This window comes from Anabrus simplex, chromosome 3, assembly GCF_040414725.1.
Source record: "Anabrus simplex isolate iqAnaSimp1 chromosome 3, ASM4041472v1, whole genome shotgun sequence".
NCBI classification, from domain to species: Eukaryota; Metazoa; Arthropoda; class Insecta; order Orthoptera; family Tettigoniidae; genus Anabrus; species Anabrus simplex.
Genome location: NC_090267.1, coordinates 359808300 through 359827300, shown reverse-complemented (window position 1 = coordinate 359827300; position 19001 = coordinate 359808300). Strand labels below are relative to the sequence as shown.

The 19001-nt window shown below is 37.5% G+C and overlaps 1 protein-coding gene across 1 annotated transcript in view; it reads right to left on the bottom strand.

Annotated features, from left to right (window-relative positions):
- The window catches only part of Top3beta (topoisomerase 3-beta), a 177236-nt gene that overhangs the window by 84412 nt on the left and 73823 nt on the right, over positions 1-19001 (bottom strand). The gene's annotated exons all lie outside the window — the stretch shown is intronic.

The following is a 19001-nucleotide window of genomic DNA, read 5'->3' as shown; positions in this document are numbered from 1 at the left end:
CTGGTATGAAAGTGGGAAACTACAGATAACCATCTTCATGGCTGCTGACAGCAGGGTTCGAACCCACTATCTTCTGAATGCAAGCTCACAGGTGCACAACCCTAACTGCATGGTAATTCACTTGGTAGGGTTTCAACTATAATTGGTTTTAAGAGATGCTATGAAGCCAGATTTTTTGACATAGGTCTAGTGTATTTAAGTAGGTACTCTTAAATGCAAAGTAACAACACTAGTATTTGATCTCACAAATCTGAGCATAAAACGTGAGAGCAGGATTGTTTTAACTGCAGTAGATTGGTTTCCTGTTCACTCTTATTCCTTCCATCCTTTCTTTCAAAATATCAGCACTTCCCTCAATAATAATGTTGAACAAGTATAGTGAAAGGGGTACTGCTGTCTCACATTTTTTATTTTATTTTTTCTGTTCCTACTAAGCCCTGTTCTGTTTCACTGCAAAATAATTTGAGAATCACTCAATGGATTAGGATGCTTTTTTCACCATTCATTAATACGTTTACAGGCAATACTGGTCTGATGAGTCATTACCGATAGCAAGTGGGCACACTGATATTTGTTCATAAGTGAGCATAGGTGCAGATCAGCTTGTGAAGCAAAGAAGCTGCATGTACACTTATACGCAAGTGCTATTGTCAGTGCAGCATATGAAGAACTATTTGCGATTGTTACTGTAGCATCTGAAGTACGGATAGAACATTTTATTCTGCCTTATCAGTTAAATCATCATTCAGATCTGCCAAACTACCGTACAGGCCGTTGACTGCTGCAGCCATAATGTTGATGCTTGTAGTTTAAAGGGGCCTATCTAAGGTCATCGGCCTAGCCATAATGTTAGTTTCTTTATCACTTTGATCACTGCTTTGAAAACTATTGTTTGTCACAATTCTTTAAGGTTCTTACTCCATTAATGGATCATAGCACCAGTAAAAATTTCTCTCCATACTTCGTATTACTCGAAGAAATTTAGGCCTACACCACTTTTATCAAAAGTGGTCGAGTTCTGTCTTCTTGCCTGAAGTCAGAATTTGACTCTTGTCCTTATCCACTTTTCCACACTGCCTTCAACCGATGATGATGACTATTATGAAAATGGATCATTGTTCATGTTTTCTTTGGAGGTGTTTCCATTCAATAAAAGGTTTCTGTTCCTTTCACTGAACAATTAAAATAAAAATCAATCAATTTCCAACAGCAAATCACTGCACATGAACAATAGCACACTCTTGCTAAAACAAATTTAGCAAATATATGACTGCACAGCTCATGCTGAGGTAACAGATTGTGTCACTATTTTTAGCAAGTAGTTCTCTCACTGTCATTGGTAATCACTCATCAAATGCATCATATAAAATATTTTTCAATGATGACAGGGACCAGTAAAGATAAATGTAAACAAAGTGTATGACACTTCAAATACACTAGTTTAACTGTTAAGTCAAAGGGGTACACAGTTGCAGTTGCCATTGATATGGTGAATTACATATTGATAAGATGTACAATATAATAGGTTAGGATCCACCTTTCAATACTCCGTAATAAGATGGTAAGAAGTAGTTACAACCTGTTTAATGGGACCGGTTTCAACACATTTTAAGTGTCATCATCAGCCAATTTTCGAAGATCTTAAAACAACTAGCACATTGAATACAGGCAAAAAATTAACAATGTATCATAACGTAGCAATTCAGTAAATGTTCAAAACACAATAATCACAGTATCAGATCCCTTCCATTTTTCTTTCCTTCCTACCCTCCATCCCCCAGGGGTTCTGAACTTCGGAACGTAGGTTGACGACCACGGGGGCCTTTAGCTGAGTCCTGGCATTGCTTCCACTTACTTGTGCCAGGCTCCTCACTTTCATCTATCCTGTCCGACCTCCCTTGGTCAACTCTTGTTCCTTTCCGACCCCGACGCTATTAGTTTTCCGAGGGCTAGGGAGTCTTTCATTTTCACGCCCTTCGTGGCCCTTGTCTTCCTTTGGCTGATATCTTCATTTTTCGAAGTATCGGATCCCTTCCATTTTTTCATTTTTTCTTTCCTTCCCATCCTCCATCCCCCAGGGGCTCTGAACTTCAGAGCGTGGATTGGCGACCACGGGGCCCTTAGCTGAGTCCTGGCATTGCTTCCACTTACTTGTGCCAGGCTCCTCACTTTCATCTATCCTGTCCGACCTCCCTTGGTCAATTCTTGTTCTTTTCCGACCCCGATGCTATTAGGTTTGCGAGGGCTAGGGAGTCTTTCATTTTCACGCCCTTCGTGGCCCTTGTCTTCCTTTAACCGATATCTTCATTTTTCGAAGTGTCGGTTCTTTTTTCTTTTTTCTTTTTTCTTCGAATTCATATTATATTAAGGATTTTTGCCCAATTATATTTCCTCTAATAACAATAACCACCACCACCACCACCACCACCACCATCACCACCCTCTAATTAACGTCCCCCCTTTCTCTGTTTATCATTTCTTTATCAATTACTACGGCAAGTTGTTTCGAGTTGAACCTCGTATTTCTTTCATTATTTCTCCCTATTTTTTTAAATATATTTTTATTTGGCTTTATTCTTTTTTAACGTTTTAAATTATTTTATAAAACCTATATATCCACTTTGAAATTTGACGAAATTAAATCCTATACTGTTTTCCTAAGACTTCATTCACGTCACCTTTTGCTCTTCGGCCGGAGAAACAAATGCCTACAAGACCTGCCTAGCAACGACTTTACATAAGCGAATATTTGACCTGCTTATGAACTTCAGCTATATTTGTTTTCGGCGCAAGATAGTGATGTTCTGTTTACTCTCTTGACTGTGATTATTGTGTTTTGAACATTTACTGAATTGCTACGTTATGATACATTGTTAATTTTTTGCCTGTATTCAATGTGCTAGTTGTTTTAAGATCTTCGAAAATTGGCTGATGATGACACTTAAAATGTGTTGAAACCGGTCCCATTAAACAGGTTGTAACTACTTCTTACCATCTTATTACGGAGTATTGAAAGGTGGATCCTAACCTATTATATTGTACATCTTATTTCTCTATTCAATACGGAACAATAATGAAGTTTTTAACTTTAAATTACATATTGATGTTTGAATGTATGAGAAAAATAGGGATTGACTGGAAGGGCAGGAGACTGATCTGGAAGATTTATAAGAATCAATGTACCCAAATAACTGTGAATGGATGATTTGCGACAAAAAGGTAGCGTTACACAAGTGTTGCAAAGTTTGGGCTGGGAAAACTTGGGAGAAAGGAGACGAGCAGCTCGACTAAGCTATATGTTACAAGTTATAACAATAATGTAAAAATATTTATGTAAACAATAAGAAAACATACTGTATTGAAAAGGTGGACTCTCAATATAACATTCTTTTAGAAAGATAAGTGGTATGTTCCGAGCTGTCGGTGGAGAGAGGGCGTGGAATGACATTAGTAGACGAATAAGTCTGTGTCTTTAAAAGTAGTAAAGATCGCAATATGAAGATAAAGCTGGAATTCAAGAGGACAAATTGGGGGAAATATTTGTTTACAGGAAGGGGAGTTAGGGATTGGAATAACTTACCAAGGGAGATGCTCAATAAATTTCCAATTTCTTTGTAATCATTTAAGAAAAAGCTAAGAAAACAACAGACGGGGAATCTGCCACCTGGGCACTGCCCTAAATGCAGATCATTTAGTGACTGATTGATTTGACTGAATGGAAGTGAAGGAACAAAATAAGGTGTGAGACAGCAGTAGTATCCCTTTCACTATACTTGTTCAACATGTTTACTAAGGAAGGGGCTGATATGTTGAAAGAAAGGACTACAAGAATAAGAGTAAACACAAAACCAATCCACTGCATCTGATTTGCTGATGAGTGATGGCATTACACTAGCTGCAGGATGTAAGTAGGATGCTGGAAGCACTGGCAGCAGCACTCACCCAGTGCAAACAAAGATCAATATTCAGAAAACAAAGATTCCAATAATGAACAAGAATATCGCCAGAAACGCTGCTAAGAAACTCTAAAATAGAACAAGTAAAACAATTCTGTCACTTGGGAAGCATTATCACTGAAGACAACAGTTATACTTCTGAAATAAATAAAAGGATAGCATTGGCTAAACAAACTTTACAAATCAAGAGATTTTTAACTAGCAGGCGAATGAGCATTCAGACAAGGAAGGTTTTTGCAAAGTCCTTCATTTGGACTGTATTACTCTATGGATATGAAAGTTGGACACATGAAAAAAAAAAAAAGCAGAAAACTTGGCTAGAGGCAGTGGAAATGTGGGTATGGAGGAGGATTACCAGAACAAGCTGGACTGCTAAGAAATCAAACCTTGAAGTTTTAAAAGAGGTCAGTAAAAATTACACACTTAAAGAGATGGAAAGGAAGAAAATATAACTTGTAGGCCACCTGCTGAGACACAGTAAGTTCCTCATAAACATTTCTGAATGAAAAATGCTTGGAAAGACCAGCAGAAGATGACCCAGAACATCACAATTCAAAGACCTGAAGAACATGATGAAGTACACGGACTACAAGGAAGTGGCAGAGGCAGTGGCAGAGGTTGCAGCAACTGACTGTTTTTCACAAAAGAAGTCATAATGTAGAAAGATTGGCACAGCAAACATGGAACACACAGTGGGATAACACTGTGACAGGTGAGTGAGGGAAGAGAAAAAATTGGAAAGAAAACACACAAGGACGAAGATAATCCCCCACATCTCCGTACACTGCAGTCTTCAAATAGATGCCTCTCTCCTTATCAATCCCAGTTCAACGACAAGCTAATTTCTACTTCCCAGCTTTATTAGCAGGGTGGCCTTCAACACACTGTAAGAGGCCATCTTGACAGATCTTTAGTTTTGATGGGGAAGTGTAAATTAAGAACCAAGCCAGATAAATACAGGAATAAGGAATAGACAATAAGATAAATATGAATACAGGTGGTAAAAGACTAAGAACACAGAACAAACATGAAAGGAGAAAAATCAATAGGTAGAAGATGAAGAGAACTAGGACTGTTAAGGAGATATTCCATATACTTGAAGACAGCAATGTAGCCTTTTGTGTTTCCTTTCTATTTCTCCCTCTACCTATACTGATCTGTCATTGTATTTATCCTACTGTGTGTTCCTTTCCATGTTCATATCTTCATATACATGATTTATCGCAACACAGATATACTGAGAACATTATAGCAACATCTGTTAGTTAACAGCATTCACCGACACTTATTAGCCTTTCTGCTCATCAACAGAGGTATTAATAGCATTTTTTATGTTTGTGAAGAAGAGATGAAGTTAGCTACATCTGAAGTTCAAAACTGGTTGCATACTGCTTTGTGCGGTCAGCAGCAGGTAGGTCAGTCATAACATGGCCGGGAGAAGTACAAGTGTGATAACACTTGCAGTGAGGATGTGCCACATTAACTCTAATACAGTATAACTGAATTCACACTGGAAAAAAAAAAAAAAAAAAAAAAAAAAAAAAAAAAAAAAAAAAAAAAGCTTTCTTCTTAATATATATATGTATATATTATAAAATAAAAATAAAAATAAAAGCTTACAGCTGATAATGATTTTCACTTTCTTCATTACCTTTGCTCTGCTCTGTTTCTGTTTAAAAATAACTGGTTTAATGCTCGTTGGTATCTTCCTTTGTTGCAGTTACCTACTACTCCTACTTCTCAAACTATCTCAAGGTTGCATTTATCCAGGTTCAGTGAACTCTACATTTCATTTTGTTGTCATAACTGTCTGTTGTGAATCAATATAGCGTACTTTGTTAATAGATTTCTTGGTTATAGTATGCTATTTAGAAGCTGCTACAAAAAGTTGTCCTATGCAGTGGTTGTCCAGGTTCATTGGATACTTTGATTTTGTTGGTAAGATTTACACATTTTTTTTCACTATGCCAAAAAAGTACTTATTTGATTACTGTTTGCATGAAGGAGCTATACCAAATGAATGGAGAGTTGTTACAGTAGCCCCTGTGTACACACATGCACAGAAATGGTGCTCCGATATAAACAAAGCATGGCGTCCTCTACCTCCTTGCTTAACACACTCCGTGCAGTTAGGAGTGCGCAGCCGTGAGCTTGCATCCGAGAGATATTGGGTTCGAACCCTGCTGTCGGCAGCCCAGAAGATGGTTTACCGTGGTTTCCCATTTTCACACAAGGCAAATGCTGGGGCTGTACCTTAATTAAGGCCACGGTCACTTCCTTCCCATTTTTCCTGTCCGATCGTCGCCATAAGACCTATCTGTGTCGGTGCGACATAAAGCAACTAGCTTAATGCACTACAGCCCACTACAAGAATATGTGATTGAAATGGGAACAGTGGTGGATATATTGAAGTACAGTAGTAGGAAACCCATTCTGTTAATTACAGTATGAAAAGGTAATATCAGTTGAAAATAGAATTACCAAATTAAAACAAGCACAACACATTACATGGCCAACCTACAAGAAGAAATCTCTCTCGATAAATGCAAAATTTAGACACTACAATTCCGTTATTAAGCCTGAAGCAACCTATGCTAGTGAAACCTTATTCAATTTCAACTATAGATAAATTACAGAAAATACATAGATGAATAATTAGAACAATTCTAAACAAAAAACACCAAGTAGATGGACAATGGTGATTACTACCTAATGAAGTTGTATACCAGGAGACTGAGTCTATAATAGATACAATGCGGAAAAGAAGAGTTGCTTTTTCCTTTCACATATCACGACTACCAGAGACTAGGATACTCAAACATTTATTCAACTACTTTTGGAATAGTAAAACTAAAAATCACTGGTTCAAAGAAGTCCAAGAAGATTTAAATGAATTAAGTTTCACAATTTAACAAATTGAAAACAGAAGAGGATCCTGAGAAATAACGATGTGAGACTTAAACTGAAGACCTATACACGCAAACAGTACAACATAACTGACTAAGAACGGGCAGCCAGGTCAGAGAGAATGAAACATTTCTGGGAACAAAAGAAGAAACATCAACCAAATTTGTAACCAATATTCATAAGACTTCACTGTATATAGATTGATTTCAGTGCTCCAATGTGGGCGTAAAATAAAATTTTAAAAATAAAAAAAAGGTAAATGAGGTTTTTGACTGAAAAGTATCTGATACTATTTAGGAGTATTTGGGTAACATACGAATATACAGAGCAGAAATGCTTGTAACTAATAAGAGACAAGATAGTAAGATCCAAGCAGTAGAAATGAAATTTTTAAGAACATCAGTTAAAAAAACAAGAAGAGATAGAATTCAAAATATTAAAATCAGAGAAGAGCTAAATATAGAACTGTTGGTACAGAACATACAGAAAGCAAGACTAAGATGGTTCGGACACGTAAAAAGAATGGGAAAGGAACGGCTAGCAAGAAGAGAATTGGAAAGGGAAGTTAAGGGAAAGAGATGAGTTGGAAGACCGAGAAGAAGGTGGATAGATCAGATTTGGAAGGACATTAGAGAAGCTGGATTGGATTTGGCGGAAGTAATGGAGCAGGCAAAGTAGGACAAAAAGGAGTGGAGGCGGCTTTGTTAACCACACCCGGGCGACTGGAGTGAGACACTGATGATGATGATGATGATGACAAATTTTAAAATGTCATTTACTGGTTCGTAACTTGGTTCCAGGATTTACTGAAGTTATATCATTATAATTTATTGACTCAGATACAAAATTAAGATAAATTCCATAAATAGAAAATTAATACGCTAAAATAAGATTTTGATGTATAAATAACAAAGGTAAATGTTTAAGTAGCCTATTTCTTTATAAAAATAACTGAAAATACATCTTGATCAGTAAGAAAATAAATCTAAGATATATTTTTATTTTATCCTAAAATGTACAAGAATGATTCTATTATTACAAAATCTCAACATAAATAATTATTATAAAATTCAACAAATTTTTACAGAAATGTCTTATAATAAAAAATATGAACCTATCACATCTTTCTAGAAAATATATACTATAAATAGACGTAGATGCCTTTGCTGGCAATACCTAGTGTGGGCTAAAACAAATTTATTACTTTCATTTGTAATGGTTCAAATCCCGTTACAAGGTGATATCTGTATTTGTATTATTATTATTATTATTATTATTATTATTATTATTATTATTATTATTATTATGTTGATATTATTGTTATTTTATCTGTATGATTACTATTATTGTAATATTATTATTGTTCAATTCAATTATGCAATGCTTGTCGCTTGCGTGATTGTAGTAAAATTGTTACGTAGAGTCGACTCTCGATAATTTGACACTCATTAATTTGAATCTCTTGATAATTTGAAGTTTTCTCCTTGTCCCTCGAAAAATACTCGATAAATTGAAAAAAATCAATGTTATTTGGTCCCCTCGGTAATTTGAAGTTGTAGGAATGGCATCTTGCTCGCCGACATTCTATAATTTGAAGTTGGGCTTCCCTACTCTCCATAATTTGAAGTCGGTGATTACAGTATGTATTGTTATCGTGCACAGACCTGTTGTTTGTTTACATCAATAATGAGATGTATGAGTGAGTTTGCAGTCGTGAGTCTTCTTTCAAACGTTAAAGTGTGGTACAGTATGTTAACGTTTGATTATGTAATTTTTAAGCATCAAAATGAGTTCAAGAAAGAACAAGCGTCTTTCCGTAAGTGAAAAAAAGCGTGTGATTCAAGCTGTGGAGGATGGACAATTACAAAAACATGTCGCCAAACAGTTTGGTATTTTACCATCAACATTGTCGATGATTTTGAAAAATAAAGATCGCGTCACCAAAAGTGCATTAAGTGCAAGTAGAAAAAGGTCACGTCAGGATGAATTTCCCCGTCTTGAAGAGTGCTTGCTTAAGTGGATTCATCAGCGTAGAGGACAAAACGTTCCCCTGGGTGGTTTCATGTTGAAGGAAAAAGCCAAGCCTTTTGCGGAGTCTCTTGGGATTAAAGGATTTGCAGCAAGTGAGGGGTGGCTTTCAAATTTCAAAAACTGACACGCCATCACATTTAAAAAGATCTGCGGAAAGAACGCCAGCGTGGATAGTTCCATTTGTTCTGAATGGATTGACGAACTAAGTGAACTTTTGAATGGCTATGACCCAAGGAACATATTCAACACAGACGAAACTGGGCTTTTTTATAAATGTCTTCCTGATCGCACCCTGACGTTCAAAGACGAGAAGTGTCATGGAGGGAAACTGAGCAAGGAAAGAATAACTGTCCTTCTAGCATGTAACATGGACGGATCTCAAAAGTTGAAACCACTCATTATAGGGAAATCTGCCAAACCACGCTGCTTCAAAGGAATAAAATTGTTGCCCACAGCTTATTGGTCAAACAAAAATGCATGGATGATGACAGAGTTGTTTAATGAATGGCTGACCTCGGTTAACAGTGACATGAAAAAGGAAAACCGCAAAATCTTGCTGTTTTTGGACCACTGCACCATGCATAATAACCCACCACCATTAGACCACGTAAAATTGATTTTCTTTCCACTCAACACGACATCAAGATTGCAACCATTAGCCCTTACCCCTCGAATTAAAGTTCCCTGTGTTGCCTCTACTACTCGTATTTTAAATGTACATTTTTATCTTATAAGACCTGTATTAATCTTTCATGATTTTGGAGATAGCACTTGCTTTTAAATGATGTAGTTAGACTATACACGTTTACAGCAAGCTATACTGGAGCAAATAAAAGCAATATGTGGAATTTAAGACGAATATTTTGCTCTTTTATTATTATTATTACTACCGTTATCGCATGCCGATTGGTTTCGTTGATAATTTAGTGTACAAATTATCGCTAAAAAGCAATTGAAAAACTCTGTTCAGTCTCTGTTTTCATACCTCGCAGTAGTTCGTAGGTTGAAACCACTGAAAACGGCAATTTCTTGAAATCTGAATCAGTTGATTTATAATTGTGCCAGCTGTCAGCATCAGGTACATGTTGGGTTACGGTACACAAACCGACCATTGTCAGTTCACTTTTAGGCATCGTGAAATGCTATTAAATATATTAATTAGGAGCAGAGGTGCGAAAATACTATGGTTTTGTGTGTTGCCTGACATATACAACACATATATGACTAGAAGAGCATATGGTGACCATGTTTGTTTACTGTCTCTCGAGCTTTCATGTGCGTGAGTTGACAGCTGACGGCTACATTGCCATCTACATAATAGATTTTTCACTGACTATCAAATAGTATCTGGCTTCTACAAAGTTTCACGCGGAACCAAAAGATGGCAGTACAGTATATCATCGTGTATATTGTCGGCTAAGAGACGGCAGACCAGCGGTGGGCGATAAAATGCCATGTCGGGTCTGCCCCGACATGCGACCGGAACGGGAATATCGTAATGTCGGGCCTCACCCGACAGACGAGTGGTAAAGGTTAGACTAAGGCATTATTCAAAATTTAAAAACTCTCTACCGCAGAGAAATTATTTCTCTTGTGCTGGATAGCATCGAAAAAGGTGAGAAGGCGAACATAACAGTTTTGACCACTATAATCATGATTGATAAGGTCTGGAAAAATATCAACCCTATCACCATTTATAACTGCTTCAAAAAGTGCAGGTTTAAGCAAACCGAAAACGTGGAACAGTCATCAGAGCCGCCAAAATTTACGAATTTTGACTCAGGATGAGGACTTCTACCTAACTGTGGAGAGTTAACGTTTGAGGATTACGTTCAAGTTGACGATGACATCGGTGTCCATGGTGCCCTAACCGATGCTAAACTGTTGGATTTAGCCTCTCTGGATGAGGACGAGGAAGAAAACGAAGAACAACCGCCAATTCCAGTCACATTGAGCGAGGCAAGGACAGCTCTTACTACCCTACGCTCCTACGCCCTCAGAACGGACACAAGTGACGATTTCTTCTCAGCTCTCACCACTATCGAAAATTCATTGGACCATGATAGATGGAAGACTCAAAAGAAAATTACGGACTTTTTTTCAAAATGAACATTTCTGTATGAACATTCAAATGAACATTTCTGTATGAACATTCAAATGAACATTTCTGTATGAACATTTCATAATTGTACAAATGTTGTGAAAGAAATGAGTAAGTATAAGTGAAACTCTTGTTTATTTGAATTTTTCCCTCCCTCCCTCTTGGTTACTTGAACTCCTGTTATTTTGAACTCTTGGTAAATTGAACTTTTTCTCTGGTCCCTTGAGTTTCAAATTATCGAGAGTCGACTGTATATATGTGTGTGTAGATTAACACTAAACACATGTACAGTAAGAGTTGCTGTATATCAGATGTGGGTGTGTGCAATAACTTGTGACATTGTAATACTGCAAAATACTGCTGGAGTAACTGCAGAGTCATTGCTACGTCATCGTGAGCATTTAGCGGTGAACTCACTTTCTGGAAGATACCCAGGGTGCCGCCGGCCGTTTCACCATAGGGTGTAACATTTGTCGCGAGGTGAGAGTAGATCATAGTTATTTCTGGAGATTGTGTAGGTGTGTAAACCAACGTCTATAAAAGGTGGCTGCATATTGTAGCATCAGTCATTAGTTAAACGGAAGGTGAACAGCGAAGAAGTCAAATGGATAAGTGAACAGTCATTGAGTGAACAAGATGGAGAGGCGTCAGTCAGTCAGTCATTATTTCATTGGAAGGAGAGGCCACAGTTGGTCATTGAGTGAACGAGATGGAGAGGCCCCAGTCGGTCAGTTCAGTTAGAGGGATACACTTACCATGAAGGCATACAGGACAGACTTACAAAAGTCCTCTCAATGGAGAAGCAGCAGTCACATGGATACTTAGTTGTCAGTGAAACAAAAAGGATACATCACCAAATTAGGCGTGATACATCTACAGTAAACACCATATCAAAGGAATACGTCGTAATTACACTCAAAGTATTGAAGGTACAGTCAAGTGAACCAGTGAGGGATGAATTTCGTGTATAATTGTTAAATGTCCGGTCAAGAAGAATTCAAACTCAGGCCCAGTTTCTTTCAGTTGCAATGTCATAATTTTATATTCTCATCTGTTTAATTGCAACAGTTCTCACTATTTTTATTGAAATTATTTCAAGAATATATTTTGTTCTATCAAATTAATTCGTTTTATTTAAACAGTAAAATTTCTTAACCTCAAATTTAATGGGGAAACTGAACGCCAATCTCCTTTTCCCAGAACTTATATGGTATGTTGTCAAAAGTAAGCTTATTACCTCACACCCTAGGGATATTCAAGAATCTCATTCTCTTATTGCTGCACTGAGTTGTAGCTGGCGCCCTTCAAATAACATATGTGTAAGTAAGCAGGTAAGATCTAAGTGTGAGTACAAGGTCCGCCGATTGTGTATTTTATTTAATGAATATTAATTATCATATTTTTTATTTTAAATTCAGGTTAGTATGTTTGTAAAGCTCGTAAAGGAGTTAGAAACTCCTCACATTATCCAGTCTCAGTCTCATCCTTGGCTTTGACAACATGAAAGTGACCGAGGTATGAATGATGCTAGTAATGTCATTCCATATACAGCCAGTCCCTGTTATCAATGGTGTGAAAATGTCACTCATAGGGTCGGTTGGTGCGGGCATTTCAGTGGGCTTGGCAGACTGACATGTAATGGCAACTTCTGGCTCAGTAACGTAAGCAATGGGAAACTACCTCACTCCACACTTCCCTAGTACGCCTTTTTAGTTATGCCTAGGCCACCTATGACGGCTGATGGTGGAGCTGTTAAGGCCCAAACCAGCCTCCGGGCTGAGCAGTCAATATACATAAATACATACATACATACATACGTACATACATACATACATACGTACATACATACATAATCATTATAGACTGTTATGCCTTTCAGCGTTCAGTCTGCAAGCCTCTGAGAATTTACTAAACGTCGCCACAATCCTTGATTTGCAACTAGTGTTGTGGCCTCATTTAGTTCTATACCTCTTATCTTTAAATCGTTAGAAACCGTGTCTAACCATCGTCGTGTTGGTCTCCCTCTACTTCTCTTACCCTCCATAACAGAGTCCATTATTCTCCTAGGTAACCTATCCTCCTCCATTCGCCTCACATGACCCCACCACCGAAGCCGGTTTATGCGTACAGCTTCATCCATTGAGTTCATTCCTAAATTAGCCTTTATCTCCTCATTCCGAGTAACCTCCTGCCATTGTTCCCACCTGTTTGTACCAGCAATCATTCTCGCTACTTTCATGTCTGTTCCTTCTAACTTATGAATAAGATATCCTGAGTCCACCCAGCTTTCGCTCCCGTAAAGCAAAGTTGGTCTGAAAACAGACCGATGTAAAGATAGTTTCGTCTGGGAGTTGACTTCCTTCTTACAGAATACTGATGATCGCAACTGCGAGTTCACTGCATTTGCTTTACTACACCTTGATTCAATCTCTCTTACTATATTACCATCCTGGGAGAACACACAACCTAAATACCTGAAATTATCGACCTGTTCTAGCTTTGTATCACCAATCTGACATTCGATTCTGTTGAATTTCTTACCTACTGACATCAATTTAGTCTTCGAGAGGCTAATTTTCATACCATACTCATTGCACCTATTTTCAAGTTCCAAGATATTAGACTGCAGGCTTTTGGCACAGTCTGCCATTAAGACCAAGTCGTCAGCATAGGCCAAACCGCTTACTACATTTCTACCTAACTGAATCCCTCCCTGCCATTTTATACCTTTCAGCAGATGATTCATGTAAACTACAAACAGCAAAGGTGAAAGATTACAGCCTTGTCTAACTCCTGTAAGTACCCTGAACCAGGAACTCATTCTACCATCAATTCTCACTGAAGCCCAATTGTCAACATAAATGCCTTTGATTGATTTTAATAATCTACCTTTAATTCCATAGTCCCCCAGTATGGCGAACATCTTTTCCCTCGGTACCCTGTCATATGCTTTCTCTAGATCTATGAAACATAAACACAACTGCCTATTCCTCTCGTAGCATTTTTCAATTACCTGGCACATACTGAAAATCTGATCCTGACAGCCTCTCTGTGGTCTGAAACCATACAAACATACAGTAAAATAATTAACATAATGCACTCTCCATAGTTATATAATCAGAATCATATACTGTATTTTTAAGAAAAGAAAGATGGAAATTAACACAAAACTAATTGTGAAATGGGTATTAAATACTAAACAGTTGTGTCAAATACTGACTTTACAATAAGTATAAGTGACAAGTTGCTCCTTCCTTCTAGAACATCCTGTTTATCACTTGCTCTAGCTGCTTGGGAGTGGAACCTATGAGATGTGTGAAAAAGTCTGGCTTGTTTCTCAGATTTGACCAAACTCGATGGCAATGTGTTAATAAAGTTGCTCTTATCCTCTCCTGACCTGGAACACGTGTATTTACTATTCTCACCCAAACATGTTCTGTTATGTTTAACGCCAGTCAAAGGAGGTTGCCTATCATTACTTCTGTTCATTCTTCTTCTTCTTTGTTGTTTACGCCTACTGAGGACCACGGGGCACGTATCTACTCTTCGGTAAAGTTGTTGCTTCTTCTTCCAATACTCCTTCACTTACTGACTATGAGCCAGCTTTCTCTCTTCTGTCCACTTAGTTCCTGTAATCTTCTTACTTGTAAGGGACGTTGGGGAAACACAGTGTTGGATGGCTTGACGGAACAGTATTCGATCACGAGTTTGTCAAAGTAAAAAGGAAGGATCAGCCAACAAATGCACTTGTATTTGCTGATGATATTATTACACTATGGGGCGAGACAGAAGCAGAAGTTTAAGCTACACTAAATCTTTGGCAAGAATAATTTGAAAGAATGGGAATGATAATTAGCCAAACTTAAACAGCAAGTACTGAAGCAGTACACCTGCAAGTGAAAAATTAAGAAGTAGATATTATTAATTTTAAATACTTTAAGAGCTTTGTTTCTTCTGACAATACCATAAACCAAGGGACAGGTAATAGGATACAAGTTGCATCAAAACTGTATCACTCAGTTCGTCAAATACTTTTGGATGACACACTTTCCCAAACATTCAAGATCACACCTTATAAAATATATCTTGTGCCCATTCTGACATACAGACTGGAAGCAGCAACTATGAACAGACCTGCAAAATGTTACCTGCAGTCCAGTGAAATGAAGTTCCTTCGTTCTTGTCGTCAAAAAACAAAGAGAGACAAAATAAGGAATGAGAACATCCGGCAACAACTTGGGTTGAACAATAGTCTGTTGGAAACCTTAGAATTAAGTAGATTACAATGGTATGGACATATGAATAAGACTGCTCCAAATAGGACCCCAAGAGGAAAGGAATATTGTAAGTAAGAGGTCCAGAGGGAGAACTTGTGACGGCTGGGAAAAATAAATTTTTAAACGTGATGTAAAATTGAAGCAAAAAGTAGAACATCAGCTGTGGATGGACAGGATGAACTGGGAAGATACTTTTAAGCACCTGCACCCGGCTTGCTGGAGCAGAGAATTGATGATGATGATGATGATGATGATCATGATTAAAGAAATGGAACTCTCTGGTTCTTTGAATGAATGGTCAACGTACTGGTCTATGGTTTAGAGCGTCCTGGAATGAATTCCCGGTCAGGTCGGGGATTTTAACTTTCTTTGATTAATCCCTCCAACTTGGGAATTAAGCGCCTGTGTTTGTGTAATATTATTGTTTTTTTTACATCCTACTAACTACTTTTTTGACAGTTTTTGCAGACGTTGAGGTGCCGGAATTTGTCCTGTAGGAATTCTTTTACGTGCCAGTAAATCTACCGACACGAGGCTGGCGTTTTTTAAACACCTTCAAATACCATCGGACTGAACCAGGTTCGAACCTGCCCAGTTGGGCTCAGAAAGCCAGCACCTCAACCGTCTGAGCCATTCAGCCTGGCCGTCTGGGTTTGTCTTAATACACATCTTCACTGAAATACAACATATCACAGTGAAAACCACTATAGAAACATGCAATAGTGAATACATCCCTCCATGTGGAGTTGGTATCAGGAAATACATCCACCCATAAAACCAGGCTAAATACAAAGTGCCGACTTCAGAAAATTGGGAAAAGGCCAGGGAAAAGACGAAGTAAAGAACTGGAATCACAGATAAGGATTTTTGTGGATGATGCTATACTGTAGAGGGTAATAAATAATTTGCAGGACTGTGAGCGAATGCAGAAAGCCCTCGACATTGTTATGATGGTGAGCCGGGTGCAAAGTCAGGTTATTTCACCAAGAGGGAAAGTCCTCTCCATTTTAATTAGTGTTGATGGGGTGAAAGTACCTCATGGGAATCACAGTTAGTACCTAAGTGTTAATATAAGGAAAAACCTTGATTAGGGTAATCACATAAAGAGGATTGTAAATAAAGGTTACAGATCTGTTCATATGCTTCTGAGGGTATTTAAGGAATGTAGTATGTAAAGGAGAGGGCATATAAGTCATTGATAAGATCCTAATTAGAGTATGGTTCCAGTGTATGGGACCCTCAACAGAGTTACTTGATAAGAGAAAGGGAGAAGATCCACAGGAAAGTAGCACAATTTGTTCTGGGTGATAATCGACAAAAGATTAGTGTTAGAAAAATGTTGCAAAGTTTGGGCTAGGAGGACTTGGGAGTAGGAGACGAATTGCTTGACTAGGCAATATCTTCATGAAATAAATAAAATATCAAGGGGATTCCACCTTTTTAATACCAATCAGTAGGGACTTGAAAAATCGCATTTGCGATAAATGCGAATTTTTGAATCTTGTACTGAATCCAAGCCTATGGTAATTCTAATGTGGAATAAAATAATTTTTACGCATAAATAGAAGTGCGACAAAATGTGTATTGTGACCCAAAATGTGAAATTAGTATGAATATGCGATTTCGGTGTGAATTCTGCAAAAATGTGCTATTTTACTAGCAAAAACAACATATTTTGGCAAAATTGTCAAAAATACTCAAAATATGATGCATAAATCTTTCGACTGTTCCGATCGATGAAGAAAAGTAGCCCATCGATTGCTGCTTGCTGACTTTAATCGATATTTACAATCGGAATAGCAAGGGGAATAAGATCTGTATCGATTATTATCGAAATGTAAAGCGAGTGTCACGGAAATAACGAGATAGACGCAGCGTTGTTTTCCTGTTGTTCAAAACAAACTAGTGAAGAGTAGAATGTTGAGTGATTGTTTAGGTTATGGGGCACACAACAAAAACTGCACACAAAAGGGCTCAGAAATATGCAATGGATGGTTTATATGCCACAGATTCAGCGACAGTGTTTTGCAAGTACTGTAATTGCTGAGTTGGGTGCGAAAGAACAGATAGCATTGTGAAACATGTTAAATCTGAAAAACACGTGGGTAAGCGACGCGATAACGAAAGTTTAACCCCTGCTGCTAGTACGTCTCAAAGAAAGCAATCTTCTATGCTTACACAGTTACAATAGTTGTAAATGGCAAAAAATTTCCAGAGATAACTTCTTGAAATGCACAGTTGAAGCATTTGCCAGAGCAAATATACCTCTGGAAAAGCTGGAAAGCAAAGAGCTAAGAGCCTGGATTACTGAGTTTTAAAATGAAGAGCTGCCATCTCTGAGAACTCTACGTGAAGTATATTTACCGGGTAAGTTTCGATTTCACTGATCAGGTACGGTTTAGGTATTACGACATAGAAACCACATGTAAAATTGAAGGATACCGAATTTGAGTGCGATTTCCATACCGAACTATCTTACCTGTACCCAATTGATCCAGTAATTTTAAATTTTCTTTTTATAATGCGAGGTCTTTATTCCTTTCTAGAAGTTGCATCTGACCACCAGAAAAGAACAGCAGAGGCTCTAGAGGGGAAGAACATCAACATACTCTGTGGTGAAACTACAGATAGAATGCGCCTAATCCTCAGCACTCCGCTCTGAACTTTTAATTTAATCACCCTGTGTATTTACATCTTTCAATACATACCAATGGCCAATAGGCAGTAATGATCGGTCTTCGATTGTTAGAAGTTTTAATAAATTATTAAACAAATTATTTTAAAACACCACCTAATCGATGATACATTATTTCTTGCCTTTTGGCAGAATTATAAAAACATTATCATATACAGGACATGTTTCGACCACTTAGTGGTCATCGTCAGCTGCCTTTAAATAGCTTAGATGAAACATTTTGATTAGCAAGTGCATTAAAATCTTAAATTACTTTCCCATGGGAACTTATAAGTATTGCTTAAAGCGCTTGAAATTTTTTTGGGGGGGAGGGGGGCAAGGGGGGATTTTAGTGATGTGGTATGTAAAAAGGTACTTAAATTACAATTTGAGTCTACGGTAATATTAAAATACATATTTTCTAATTTAACATATTTAAAAATCTTAAAATGTATGTAATTAGGCACTTTTTGTAAAAACACTACACTACACTACGATCTTTCTGGAATGGCGTTTATACTCCACCGCCTTGAGCCTGTTTTTGTGTACACAACCTAGTGTTATCGTGAAGCAAGTTGCCCAAATCTGAGGACCGCCATTTGATGCAACTCAATACACAAGTCACCGTAGGACCATTGTAAATTATCAGTTCAACACAACCCGGTACTAAAAATAAAAAGCAACTTTCAAAGGAGATAATCAACACAACAGACAATCAATAAGAAACTTGAAGACTGTTATACACATCGATTTTAACATAAGCAAGATCAAGTCACCTAGTGTTTTTACAAAAAGTGCCTAATTACAGACGTTTTAAGATTTTTAAATGTCCAATTAGAAAATAAGTATTTTAATATTACCATAGACGCAAATTGTAATTTAAGTACCTTTCTCATACCACATCACTAAAATACCCTCCCCCGCCAAATTTCAAGCGCTTTAAGCAATTGTTATAAGTTTCCATGGGAAAGTAATTTAAGATTTTAATGTACTTACTAATCAAAATGTTTCATCTAAGCCATTTAAGCCATTTAAAGACAGCTGAAGATGACCAC